The following is a 14,994-nucleotide window of genomic DNA, read 5'->3' on the forward strand; positions in this document are numbered from 1 at the left end:
AGAGTGCTATTTAAAAACGTTATCGATGACGTCATAAACTGCACAACAACAGTCGAAAAAATATTTCGTTCCTATAAGTCGTCGTCATCGTCGTCGTCATCGCGCAACATCTCATTGCTGTGTCCTGGCTTCCTCAAGGAATTTCCTACACCTGTCGGGATCCATTGCCACCCCCGTCCAATTTCTTTGTCCAAAAGTTTCAGCATCATCATCCACCTCATCTATCCAGCGCAGTCTTGCTCTTACTTTGTTCTTTCTTCCATCGCGTTGTATCATTGATATCTTTTTGGAATTTTCAGCATCGTCCTTCCTCATTAGACGTCCCACCCATCTTGGTCTGATCATCTTAATATCTTTACTAATATCTATATTCTTAAATAGGGCGTACAGCTCTTGGTTATATCGTATTCTCAAAATATCATTATACATATTGGACCACATATTCTTCTCAATATTTTCCTCTGGAAACATTGGAGAATAATAGTAATTTATTTTCCATTACAAAGTTATATTGTGTGAACATTAAACTAGAAATAGAATTATTTAAATAACATGATCATTAATAGGATCCTTACATTTAAAGTGTTTTACAATAGACAATTATACGAATAATAAAATAATATTCGACAGAATCCTTACATTAACAGTGGTTTTAAAATAAAAAACATAAAATAATAAAATATATACAAGTGTATAAAAAGCTTTTCTTAACTAAGCGAAGTAAAATATTAAATAACATAAAAAGCCAAAGTTTATTGCAATAAAAATAATAGTCTACTTACTTAATAAGGGTTATGTTATGTTGTTTCATTTAAAGATGCTCGCAACTGCAGAGGTTATATCAGCGTCGCCGGATGTGCCGGAATTTTGTCCCGCAGGAGTTCTTTTACATGCGAGTAAATCTACTGACATGAGCCTGTCGCATTTAAGCACACTGAAATGCCATCGACCTGGTCCGGGATCGAACCCGCAACTTTGGGCATAGAAGGCCAGCGCTATACCAACTCGCCAACCAGGTCGACCATTTAATAAGGGTTTATACATGACTATTATTAATGAGGACTGGAGTTTGGTATTAGACATTACATGTAAAATTAGTAACTTATAAATAAGTCTCAAGGAAACCTTTCTGAACTCAATACCAATAACAAAAATGTATTGGATCAGTAGTGGCAATATTTTGTCATTAGTTATAAGTTATAACACATTCACACAATTGTGTGGTACGGTATTTGAAGAATTGCCTTTCCAACAGTAATGTAATATTTCCTGTAACAATAATAATGTCATCACTAGACCTCGGATTTTAGGTACAAACCTATTTTGTTCCTCATGATATATACAAAAGAGAAGTTGTATATATACGAATTATGGAAATATATGTTCGAAAATGGTGGTTCTATACAACCTAAAAATATCTAATTTCACGTTAGAAACTATTTTTACCTAATTTTACATTTTCCAATTTCTACAGTTGGTAATATGGAAACGCTGTGTAATTCTGTATGCCAGTCGTGCCTTGACAACAATCGCAGCATAGTTCGTCTCCTCTATTCATTACAGTGTGAGATTTCAGAGCTAAGACATTGTATTTAGTGGAAAGTAAAACATGCCGAAAGTACCGAGTAGCAGATTATCTCTGATTCGGCAATGGATACAAGAATTTCCTAATTTCTGAACGGATGGAAGAATTATTCACAGCTAAAAAACTTCTGCAGGACCCAACAATTGTCCGGGATATTGCATTCATCAAATCACATGTATTTCTGGTCCCCATTATTAATGCTCTAGAGTCTTCAGGCAAACCGGTCTACACGCAACTGAGATTGATAGAAGAGGTGACAGAAAAAATCAACTTGGTTCCTGGTTATGTTGGTGAAAAAGTTTCTGAAAAACTCAAATCAATGCTTCAAAAAAACCCAGGACTGACAGTTCTCCGCACAGTTGCTGACATCTTGGCTGGCAAAACACCTGAACATGAATGTGCTGTTCCCTTGCATCTAATGCCACCATTTAAATATGCTCTGGTGTCATCAGTTGATGTGAAACGCTCATTTTCGGCATATAAGATGGTGTTATCTGACAAGCGATGCAATTTCTCAATGGAAAACTGAAAAAAAAGGTGTTAGTTGTTTACTCTGGCTCTAATTATGGACATGTACAATGAAATAATGTCAAATGTTTCGGCTAATTTGTAATGAGAAATGAAAAAAAGTCATTTTTTGTTCACGTATTTTTGTAATTTTAGAACCTGTTTTGATTTGTGATAGAACCTATTTTAGGTACCTAATTTAAGATTTTTAGGACCTAAAAGTCCGAGGTCTAGTCATCACACAATGCAATCAAACGTATAGCCGTATTTCTGATACATCCCTTATATTCTTTGAACAATGATTTACAGGAGGTGCGGTGTTTAATTTTAAACATGGTTTTTATTATTCGTTTCTGTAAAATAAAAATTCTGCTTAATAGACACTGATCTACTGTAACCCAAGAAATTATATATATATATATATATATATATATATATATATTTTTCTATTTAAATACAAGGTTTGACGTGCCTGAGTTCTTTGTCCGAAATTCCCTCATTCAATTTTAATTGCAATTCTCTGTTACTTTAGGAGTTTTGAAATATCTTGTATACCTAAATGACAAAGAAGTTATTACTCTACCGAGGCCAGTGGATTTCTGCTGCCCGGTGCGCCACTTGCACTGCTCCTACGTTCGTAATACGTCATCGCTATAGTTCACATTGTGTCCGCGGCTTCACTCGTCTCGGTCGAGTAATAACAGACTTCCCAGTGAACTTGGAATGACCAATTTTAACGTTTGAAAATGAATAGTTATAGTATCTAATTCATGATTATGATGATGATGATATCGTTGATGATAATGATGAAATGGTGGTGGGATGGTGATTATGTCTAAAACGTGGAAAGGCGACGCTCTCTTTCTGTTTCTTAGAGAGACTAAAGTTCTCCTTTGAAGAGATGTTAAATAAAAAATTACAATTACTGTTCTCCATCAAGTCTTCAGACTAAGTTCCCTTAAGAGTTTTGTTAAAATTGGGAATTTCAATCACCCTCGCAGGTTTTCATTACGATCCCCTCGAAGAAGGGGAAATATTCTTCGCCATCTGGTCTGGCGATGGGATGCAGATGAGGGTTGAAGATTGCGATCTCAAAAAGAATCCACAATTACTCGCTCTCCCTAACGAGTCGGTGTTCTAACTGGAAGTAAAAAAGTGACGACCAGTCTTTTAATTGGCTGTGATGCTTGGACTAGTGTCAACTTCCCCAACCCTCGCAGACTTGCTAACCACCTGAAAGAAGTTCAGGAACAAATGAGGCGCACCCGTAATCAGCGGTCGATCCAGACAAGGGATTCCGATGAAATTTGGTTCTCTTGATTTGCATAAAGCTTCGGGAGGTGCGTCGCAACCATCAGGATAGAGCATTCGAGATTCTAACGGTTCTAGTTTTATTCTTTTTTCTTAATGTCTGTCAAAATAATATTTATAATTTTCTGTGATATAGAATGAAGTAGAATCGTTGATACGCACTCCTCCATGCGATTCTTGGTGAACATTTATTTAACACTTAAGTACTCGCGAACTATTTTGCGACATTAGTACTCGCGTGGGGGTCAAAGTAACCCCAAGCAAAAATATAAAATTCGTAGTTCCACGTAACCTTTCTAGCTCATATGGGTCATTATTTGCCAAAATGTTTTTAAGTAATAATTGAAGCGTCGGCTGAAAAAACGTTGTAAGTTACATTTAGTAAAATTTACAGGAGCTGCAAAAATGTGTACATGTACAACGTTGTTATTATAGGGTAGCAAAGTTTTGAGTGGACAAATTTCACGTACTGCATTGATGGACAGTTGCAAGCCAAAGTGTATAGCAAGGTAATAAGACATACAACATTATTACACGGAAACACGCCGAATGAAAATTTTGTAACTTACAACGTTGTTCCAGCCGACGCTTCAATTTGCATGTATATACACCACAAAAGTAACACTGTAATAATTTCAAGGAAAAATTGTTCCGGGGCCGGGTATAGATCCCGGGACCCTTCGCTAAGCGCACGAGTGCTCTTCCGACTGAGCTACCCCAGGAACTATACACGACACCGTCACAATTCTTCCTTTATATCCACACAACTCTAATGTACTGACAAGACGCCAGAACCCAACTTTGAGTGCACACAAATTCTGTGTCACTTAAATTGTGGCTTCCTATTAACGTAGGCCTACCTCCAGTAACGAAATATTATGCAAATCTGGCTTTCAGGTAGTAGCTCCCTGTAAAGAAGGTTTGAATAATTTCAAGGAAAAATTGTTCCGGGGCCGGGTATCGAACCCGGGACCCTTCGCTTAGGGCACGAATGCTCTTCCGACTGAGCTACCCCAGGAACTACACACGACACCGTCACAATACTTCCTTTATATCCACACACCTCAAATGGGCTGACAAGAAGCCAGAACCCAACTTTGAGTGCACACAAATTCTGTGTGACTTAATATTTCATTACTGGAGTTACGTTAACAGGAAGCCCACAATTTAAGTCACACAGAATTTGTGTACACTCAAAGTTAGGTTCTGGCCTCTTTTCAGTCCATTTGAGTTGCGTGGATATAAAGAAAGAACTATGACGGTGTCGTGTATAGTTCCTGGGGTAGCTCAGTCGGAAGAGCATTCGTGCGCTAAGCGAAGGGTCCTGGGATCGATACCTGGGTCCGGAACAATTTTTACTTGAAATTATTCAAACCTGCTTTACAGGGAGCTACTACCTGGAAGCCAGATTTACATAATATTTCGTTACTGGAACATTGTAATACTTGTGGACTGATCTGTAACATTAGTACATAGTCGCGGGGGGGTTAGAGTGGCCCCCAATTAAAAACACGAATTAAAATATGAAATATCCTTTTTGTATGTAAATCTCCTAGCTCATAAGCATCATTACTTTCCATAATACTTAGTAATACATAATATTTCATGTAATAAATTAACAAATAATTATTGTAATTGCCCGCATCTAACACCTTCCACACAAGTTAAATATTTAGGAATTACTATAGACCAGCATTTACGTTGGGATAAACAAATTGATTTCATGTGTACAAGTATAAGAAAGACAGTTTATAAATTCATAAAACTTCGAAATTTTATCACTAAGGAGGCATTGAGAATAATATTTTTAGCTTTGGTACAATCATTAATACAATATGGTATAATAAATTGAGGTGGAGTAGCATCATCTGTACTTAATCCATTAATTTTATTACACAGAAGATTAATAAAAATTTGTCTGACTAAAAATATGGATTACCCAACAAATTTAATTTATACAGATTTTAATGTATTGCCTATTGAAATTTATAAATATAGTTTACTAACTTACTACGACAGAAATCAAATAAAACCTAAATCTAATCGACATGAATATCGTACTCGAAGACAAAAGTCTACTTTCCCATTAATTGAGCCTAAATATCATACAAATGCAGCTCTTAAACATGGTGCTAGTTTTGGCCCAAGACTTTATAATAAAATTACAAACCATTTTCCAAATTCGAAATATTTTAAAATTGAAGCTTTTAAAAAAGTAATGTGTAAAATTATCCACGATATATAATATTAACAAATGTATTTTTTTTACCTTCTATTCCTGTCGACTATATTCATGTTTTTATTAAATATCACTGGCTTCTGTCGGATTGTCAATTTATATTAAAAGCGTATTTTCTCTCTTTTTTTCTCTTTCTTCTTTATCCTTGCTCTTGTGTTGTATTTATTGGTTTAAATTAAGTTACTTACTGTATTTAGTAAACTGTCCTTGTAAATTTTATGTCATATTATTGGCTAAGACCACACCGTACACATGCCTGGCCCTTACGGTAGTGGCTAGAAACATTTTTGTTTTATAAATGTAATTTGTACTCGCTAGCTAGTTAAATGAATAAATAAAATAAATAATCTTCTAGAGTAAGAGATTTTATGTACAGAATCACAAAAATAACACTATAGTATTTGTGGACTAATTTATGACATTAGTAGTCGCCTTGGGGTCAACAGAATCCCCAACCTAGAAAATTTAATGTAACGCAACAAATGACAGTGATAAACTGGAAGTTATCATGTAGTCGGCTTTCGACGCACACTGTCCAACACTTCACATGAGACACGATTCTTTCAAACAATATAGCATTAATGGAAAGTGCCTGAAGTACATCTATCTATCTATACTAATAATAAATCTGTAGCCAAAATTTTTCTGGTAATTTTCGATTTTACAAAAATAATTGGTGTTAACATGTATAATTAACCATCCTGAAATCGAAAATCGCTTTTTTCAAATTTTTGTTTGAATGTCTGTCTATTTGTCTATCTATCTGTCTGTCTGTCTGTCTGTCTGTCTGTCTGGATGTTTGTTACCTTTTCACGCGATAATGGCTGAACCGATTTATATGAAAATTGGAATATAAATTAAGTTCGTTGTAACTTAGATTTTAGGCTATATGGCATTCAAAATACTTTATTTAAGAGGGGGGCTATAAGGGGGCCTGAATTAAATAAATCGAAATATCTCGCTTATTATTGATTTTCATGGAAAATATTACATAACAAACGTTTTTTTTAAATAATTTCCGATAAGTTTTATTCTATACAAGATTTTGATAGGACTGATATTTAATGAGGTAAATGAGTTTTATTTTACAATAACAACACCATCTAAGGCGCTATACTGAAATAAAAACAAATGACTTCGTCTATAAGGGGCCTTGGACAACAACAATCGAAAGCTAAAACATAGCTTACAGAGAATGTTCCTGTGTTTGTATGAAGTAATATCGGAAGCTAATTAATTGTTTAATTATTATTTCACCATTGGAAAGTGTAGTTTCTCTAGATGGACATAATTCTACAATGTTATTATAGTAACTTCTGAAACATATAGCAAGTAATATAAAGTATACACATTAAATATACTCGTAAATGATGTCAATGTTCATTAAACTATGGTTGCATGTAATAACAATTCAGAAACATGTTAAAGGAACTGTCATTGCACGAAATGATTGCTCTCTGGATCAAAATGATCGCATTTTAGTTATTTAAATACAATTTAAATTAAGTAACATATTAAACGATTTATCCTTCTATCAAACACGAATGTTCCCTGGATCAAACGTCCAATTTTAATTATGTAATTACTTTATATTTATTTCTAACAGGTGCAGAGGAGCGCACGGGTATGGCTAGTTTCAAATATTTTAAGAAGCATCTGAAATCGTGATAAAATGATGAACATGTGCAGTAGCTCCACTAGGTTTCTGAGGAGTCGAATCACAATTCCAGCAGTGCAGAACTCTACTTCTCTGTCCTACGTTGTTAAGGGTTTTCAGTCGATCGTCAGTGAGTCAAGATGCTTTGAATAACCTAGCAGTTATTGAAGTTTGTCATGAGGAAATCTATTCCATGAATATCGATGAAATTGCATACGAGTTCATTGAGAGCAGTTCGACGCAACACTTCCGCCATGTACCAAAAGAACTGTACAGGGTGTTTTCGAAGTCTACCTACAAACTTCAAGGGGATTTTCGAAGACAGTATATAGGCTAAATGTTTTGACATATTCGTAACGAATTACCACTTAATTACTACGAATATCCTACAGTTTATGACTTTTTCTATGTGGACGATATTAGATCCTATGCGGCTTGTGAATGACGAAGCAAACAAATTAAAGGATTTCTTGCGTATAATATGATGTTAGACCACCGGTGTAGTCTAGTGGTAGCGAGCGAAAGTCGTGATCATAGGCTTGCTCAGCGGCCTTGGTAGCTCAGATGACAGAGCGTAGCTTACGTCGACCGGAGATCTCGAGTTCAAATCTCATCGCTCGTAGAGTTGCATTTGTTGTGTACAAACCCAAAGTTGTTGGGGGAGGGGGTTTCTTGGATTCTCTCATTTTCCCCCCTTGAAATTCCATCAATATTCGTCATAATTCCCTTTCATTATCATCTCCGTCTCAAAAACAGGCTCTACTTGTATTTGCATGACTCGGAATCAATCGTCTACCATAGTGGTTGTTCCTCGCGTTTTGTCCAAAGATGACAGTGGTGGTGGATTCTTGACGAGTTATCGATCTGCATAAGAGACACCTTCCCAGATTCTTGCTCGCCTTACGGGTATAAGATAGCTCGTAATATATCTGTGAGATAGGGCAGACCATTATCAGAAATATGGTATAAGGTTTTGTTGGCTGGAGAGGAATATGTATTGTGGCGGTTGGTATACCTGACTTAATCGGGCATCACAATTGACACGCAGCTCACTCCATCACGGGTGCATAAAATGTCTATTTTGGCTGAAGAGTTCAGAGATTCTCTGTGCCACGCCCAGTGTTGCCGCGACCTGCTCACGAAAATCAGGAAAAAACAGGAGATAACAGTAGATCAATTAACGATTAATTTCATCTTTCTATTATATTAATTACAAAACAATGTATACTATAAAAAGGTGATACTGTTGTATTATTACACAATACTTCCCCACCACTGAAATGAACAATTTTGCTAATGTAACTACAGCCATCTCTAGTCAATTTATGTAACTAAGTCCATCAACACGTGCACCAATACACGAAAGTGCTCCATAATATTGATCAACAAATTATATTCTGCTACAAAAACAGATTGGTCTCACTTCTGCTTCTCTCGCCTGAGTGTTTATTATTTTCTCTCGCCATAGTATTTATTTTTGTAAAATCACTCGTAAAACCCGATTGTTTTTTTGTCTTAAAGTGTCTGATCTTTTCAAATGCTTTGTGTTTCCGCATGCATTTCCAAACTTGTTTTTCCTCTTACGTGTGGAAGAGGACCGATGCACCAAAATTTAAGTGATTCTACATGTTATGTATACCTCAAATCTACTAATACAATTTTCCTTCGATGGAGCACCTTTAAGCAGGAAAAAAATAGTCTTTACCCAATGTTTACAGCACTCTATTGCAGTAACGGCCTGGGAGAAATTATTGATTGCTATACAAGTAGATACGTAAAAATAATCTTAATAGTACTGTACGGTATTGATTCTTTTTTTTTTTTTTTTACAAATTAAACCGTTTAGTCATGAATTAAATGGAATAATTGCGAAAATCGTTTAAATAAATCTTTCAGCTCAGCGGACTGCCGCTTGTCACTGACTATTTACAGCTGAGGAGGAGGGGAAGGTAAGGAGTGCTGGCCGTGCAGAGAGAGAGAGAGAGAGAAAGAGAGAGAGAGAGTGTGTGTGTTTGTGTAGTTGCGAGCGTATTGGAAATCCGAGCATAGTACCATGGTGACTTTAGCATGCCCAAAAGGCAGGAGAAATTCGGACTTTTGACAAAGAAATCAGTAGAGCAGTATAGTCCATGGAAAAACAGGAACTCTTCTGCTAAATCAGTAGGTATGGCAACACTGGCCTTGACCTATAAACACATCTATGGTTCGATTTACGCTTGTGTTGAATACCTGATTGTTTTTCCAAGGATTTCTTGAAATGTAAGGCGAATATCAGGTAATCTTATTGCTGTTAATATGACTGCTGTCTGCTGTAATGGCAACGTTGTAACTTGCTACCACTGCTAGGAGCCAATCAAACAATGATATGTTCGATAGTGTGACAGCATTGCGTGCAAGCTTAGTCTAAGAGAGCAGGGGACGTCAAACGGTGATCGGCTACTTCAAGGTTAATCTTGGTTGCCATGATAACCCGTAGCCCACGGAGCTAGCAACAGTATTGCATGCGGTTAGCGAGCTGTCAGAAATCGATAGAAACGTTAATTCTACTAAGTCGCATATGGAACCATTTCACGAGCCACCGGCGTAGCTCAGTCTATTGAGGCGCTTATCTGCCGATCCGGAGTTACGTTCGAGCGTGGGTTTGATTCCTGTATGGGCTGATTATCGGGTTGGATTTTTTCCGAGATTTTCTTCAACCGTAAGGCAAATGTCAGGTAATCTATAGTGAATCCTCGAGCTCATCTTGCCAAATACCATCTCGCTATCATCAATCCCATCGACGCTAAATAACCGAGTAATTAGTTGATAGAGCGTCGTTAAATAACCAATTAAAAACACATTGCGCGATCTCCAAATTTTGACATGGTTTGTGAAATTTTCCCGAAGCTCTTTTATTCAGGGACATGATACTTTTAAGTGCCTCAAATAATCTACGACACGTGATCTTTCTATGGAAGGTATGCTAAGCACTTCTGTTTCCGTTTAAAATCCACCGCCTTCGACCGGGTTCGAACGCGCGAACCTCGGATCTTTTTGTAAGCGTGGTACTGCTAGACCATAGAAAACGACCGAATGCCAGACAAAGTATAATAAAAATCATTATCATAATTTCATTAAATTTATTTTTCTATCCATTTCTATTTTGTTTCTAATCTGGATTGAAAATAGCAGAGATAACTCTATTATCATAGAAATCTTGCTCTAAAGTCGTTTCGTCCATCAGAATCCTTCCGAGTATCTTCCAGGAATCGAACTAGTGTATCTCTATTGAGGAATAGTTATATGACAGCTATTGGGTTAATAGGGCTGTGGTAATAAAGTTGTGTGAAAATATACCGCTCAAAAATTAGAGGCTTCAGCATTGATTTGTAATTGGGAATTAAACACATGTCCGAATATTGGCTGAATACAGACAGCCAGTAGCACGCCCACACGCGATACATCACCGTATAAATCTTTCTGCATTGCTAGGAAATATGAACCAGAGCTGTCCCATTGGCACGAAATGAATATCGACAAAGTAGTGCTATTAGATTCAATATCACAAAATGTAGCTCAGAATTAAGTTAATTTAACGTTTAGTTATTAGTTCATCCAGATGTTCTACAAATCCATGCATTTACCTATATACCTAAAAATCATCTAATAGCCTTTAAATTAATATTCATTCATCCATGTACTGATTCATTTATTCATTTATCCGTTCATCTATAAATTCACCCATTTACCCATCTCGAAATATCCATAAATCCATCCATCAATCCATGTACTCATCCAATGTATATCCATTAACCTGTTTACCTACCCATACATCCATTAAATTATTCATACATATATTCATCCACTCATCCATAAATTTTTCATTCATCTATATTAATTTTCATTTACTCATCCACGCACCTCTCATTTAGTCACCCATCCATCCATATTTCATTTATTCATCCATACATCTTTCACTTGTTCATCCCTACATCTTTTATTTACTCATCCATACATATTTCATTTATTCAAGCATACATCTTTCACTACCATCATACACCTTTCACTAACTCATCCATACACCTTTCACTTACTCATCCATACGTCTTTCACTTACTCATCTATACATCTTTCACTTATTCATCCGTACATCTTTCACTTATTCATCCATACACCTTTTATTTATCCATACACCTTTCACTTACTCATCCATATATCTTTCACGTATTCATCCATACATCTTTCACGTATTCATCCATACATCTTTCACTTATTCATCCATACAACTTTCGTTTACTTATCCATACACCTTTCATTTACTCATCCAAACATCTTTCACTTATTCATCCATACACCTTTCACTTACTCATCCATACACCTTTCATGTACTCTCCATATATCTTTCACTTATTCATCCATACACCTTTCATTTACTCATCCATACATCTTTCACTTATTTATCCATACAACTTTCACTTATTCATCCATACACCTTTCATTTACTCATCCATACGTCTTTCACTTGTTCATCCCTACATCTTTTATTTACTCATCCATACATATTTCACTTATTCAAGCATACATCTTTCACTACCATCATACACCTTTCACTAACTCATCCATACACCTTTCACTTACTCATCCATACGTCTTTCACTTACTCATCTATACATCTTTCACTTATTCATCCATACATCTTTCACTTATTCATCCATACACCTTTCGTTTACTAGTCCATACACCTTTCATTTACTCATCCAAACATCTTTCACTTACTCATCCATACACCTCTCATTTACTCATCCATACATCTTTCACTTATTCATCCATACAACTTTCGTTTACTTATCCATACACCTTTCATTTACTCATCCAAACATCTTTCACTTATTCATCCATACACCTTTCACTTACTCATCCATACACCTTTCATGTACTCTCCATATATCTTTCACTTATTCATCCATACACCTTTCATTTACTCATCCATACATCTTTCACTTATTTATCTATACAACTTTCACTTATTCATCCATACACCTTTCATTTACTCATCCATACGTCTTTCACTTGTTCATCCCTACATCTTTTATTTACTCATCCATACATATTTCACTTATTCAAGCATACATCTTTCACTACCATCATACACCTTTCACTAACTCATCCATACACCTTTCACTTACTCATCCATACGTCTTTCACTTACTCATCTATACATCTTTCACTTATTCATCCATACATCTTTCACTTATTCATCCATACACCTTTCGTTTACTAGTCCATACACCTTTCATTTACTCATCCAAACATCTTTCACTTACTCATCCATACACCTCTCATTTACTCATCCATACATCTTTCACTTATTCATCCATACACCTTTCATTTACTCATCCATACATCTTTCACTTATTCATCCATACACCTTTCATTTACTCATCCATACATCTTTCACTTATTCTTCCATACACCTTTGATTTACTCATCCATATATATCTTTCACTTATTCATCCATACACCTTTGATTTACTCATCCATATATCTTTCACTTATTCATCCATACACCTTTCACTTACGCATCCATACACCTTTCACTTACGCATCCATATACCTTTCACCTACACATCCATGCATCCTTACTACCACAAAGTCAAAAGGAGGATAACAATGGCAAAGGAAGCTTTTAATAGAACAAGAAGCATCTTCTGCCGACCTTTGGAGAAAGAACTAAAGAAGACACCGGTGAAGTCCTTTGTGTGGAGTGTGACACTGTATGGTACAGAAATATGGACATTACGACGAAGTGAAGAGGAACGAGTGAAAGCATTTGAAATGTGGATATGGAGAAGAATGGAGTGTGTGAAATTAACAGAAAATAAGAAGAAATGACACTGTCATAGAGAGAGAGTGGGCGAAGAAAAAATATTGCTCGTACTGATCAAGAAGAAGAAAAGAATCTAACTGGGCTGCTGGCTAAGAAGAAACTGCGTACTGAAGGATGCATTGGAAGGAATAGTGAACGAGAGGAAAGTTCGGGACAGAGGAAGACATCAGATGATAGATGAGATTTATGGATCGTATGCGGAAACAAAGAGGAAGACGGAAAATAGGAAAGAGTAGAAGTCTGGGTTTGTAGTGAAAGACCTGCCCTTGGGTAGAAAACTATGTATGATTGAATGAACATATTCCATCCATCCATCCGGATCACCCCTGATATTCTAACAGCTACAATGCTAGCCATTTGATTCAATATTGAACAGTTCTAATCGGGCCGAAGATGATGGAAATTGGAAGGGCGATGAAATATTGAGCATGACATTCATCGGGAGCAAACAAAGCGAATGGGTTCCATAATGTAGACTTACAGCATATGAAAGAAGTCTGTCCATGATACAGGGTTAGTGGCAAAATTTATCAACCATTTCTCTTCCATCTTGAAATTCGATGCTATGGATCTGTGTAGTTGAAAGCGTCATTTTTAATGATATTATTAAATAGTCAGGTCAATAAGAAACTATTTAATAATACAGTTAAAAACTATAGGTGATTTACATTGCACTGTATATTCACTTACTTCTTTATCAAGAAATGACTACCTATAAAGATTTCCATCATGTTTTGGCAGTCCTTCATCTTATAATATTTTGGTATCGCATGTTGAAGGAAAATTGCGCTGCCACACCCATGTTATAATTCATATATTTTGAAAGGTAGGGCGTTTTTAAACAAAGCTTTCAGATAAATTGATGTGCCGTGACCTTATTGTGAAGTGGTTATAAAGTGCTAGATTCTCCTGCTTCGTCAGTCATAGGCCTAATTATCTAACTTTAATAGCATAGAGGATGGTCGGTTGTTTTCCAATGCCTTCTGATATAGTCATTATCTGAAACCTTCCTGAACTTTGCCTAGAAGAAATGAGTTCCGTTCATGAGTTGGGGGACAATGGGACACCCGTAACATACATTTTATGGCCAGAATTATAAGATGATATGCAAGGATGACAACTAGAATAGTTTAATTTACAAGTAGATAAGGCATTTCTGGTAAATTTACCCAGGTGCCCTCTGATTCAGTCATTCGTTTCTTGTATTTGCTGTTAATCAGTGAACATTATTTCATAACAGTAGTCGTTATATAACGTGGAAGGAAAGATATGGTTAATTTTTTTTTAATTTCAGTAGGTTTTTTACGACGCTTTATCAATATCTTAGGTTATTTAGCGTCTGAATGAAATGAGTCCGGGGTCCAACACTGAAAGTTACCCAGCATTTGCTCATATTGAGTTGAGGGAAAACCTCTGAAAACACCTCAACCAAGTAACTTGCTCCGACCGGGAATCGAACCCGGGGCTATGGTTAATGATGTACGATGTTATTAGGTGACAAAATCGAGTGCTGGTAACTTTTTCTTATGTCCAACCGAATGGTAGAGACTTTTTCCAGTCGCCAAACTTCCAGGTCGGCTTCGAAATCCACTCATCCTAATGCAAAATCAAGTTCCTGGTCTTTCTACGAATAGAAAAGGAGTTCAGGCATGATAACCACATCACCTCATTCCAATTCCGAGTTTATTAAAGCACGCAGCTCTACCTACAAGGCTCTTATACATCTTCGTGTGTCTAAGATGGTTACCCTTAACACATTAACACTCAACTTAAAATCTTCCTTTCTTCCTTCGTTCCTTCCTTTCTTGTAGGTTTAACCTAATCCTTTT

At 36.2% G+C, this 14,994-nt stretch overlaps 1 non-coding gene across 1 annotated transcript; it reads right to left on the reverse strand.

Moving 5' to 3' along the window:
• Positions 1-4,348: 4,348 nt before the first annotated feature.
• Positions 4,349-4,422, reverse strand: TRNAR-CCU (transfer RNA arginine (anticodon CCU)). The gene has a single exon. It is a non-coding gene; the product is annotated as a tRNA-Arg (tRNA).
• Between the last annotated feature and the right edge of the window lie 10,572 nt (positions 4,423-14,994).

The sequence above is a fragment of the Periplaneta americana genome, chromosome 17, assembly GCF_040183065.1.
Source record: "Periplaneta americana isolate PAMFEO1 chromosome 17, P.americana_PAMFEO1_priV1, whole genome shotgun sequence".
In the NCBI taxonomy this organism is placed as follows: domain Eukaryota; kingdom Metazoa; phylum Arthropoda; class Insecta; order Blattodea; family Blattidae; genus Periplaneta; species Periplaneta americana.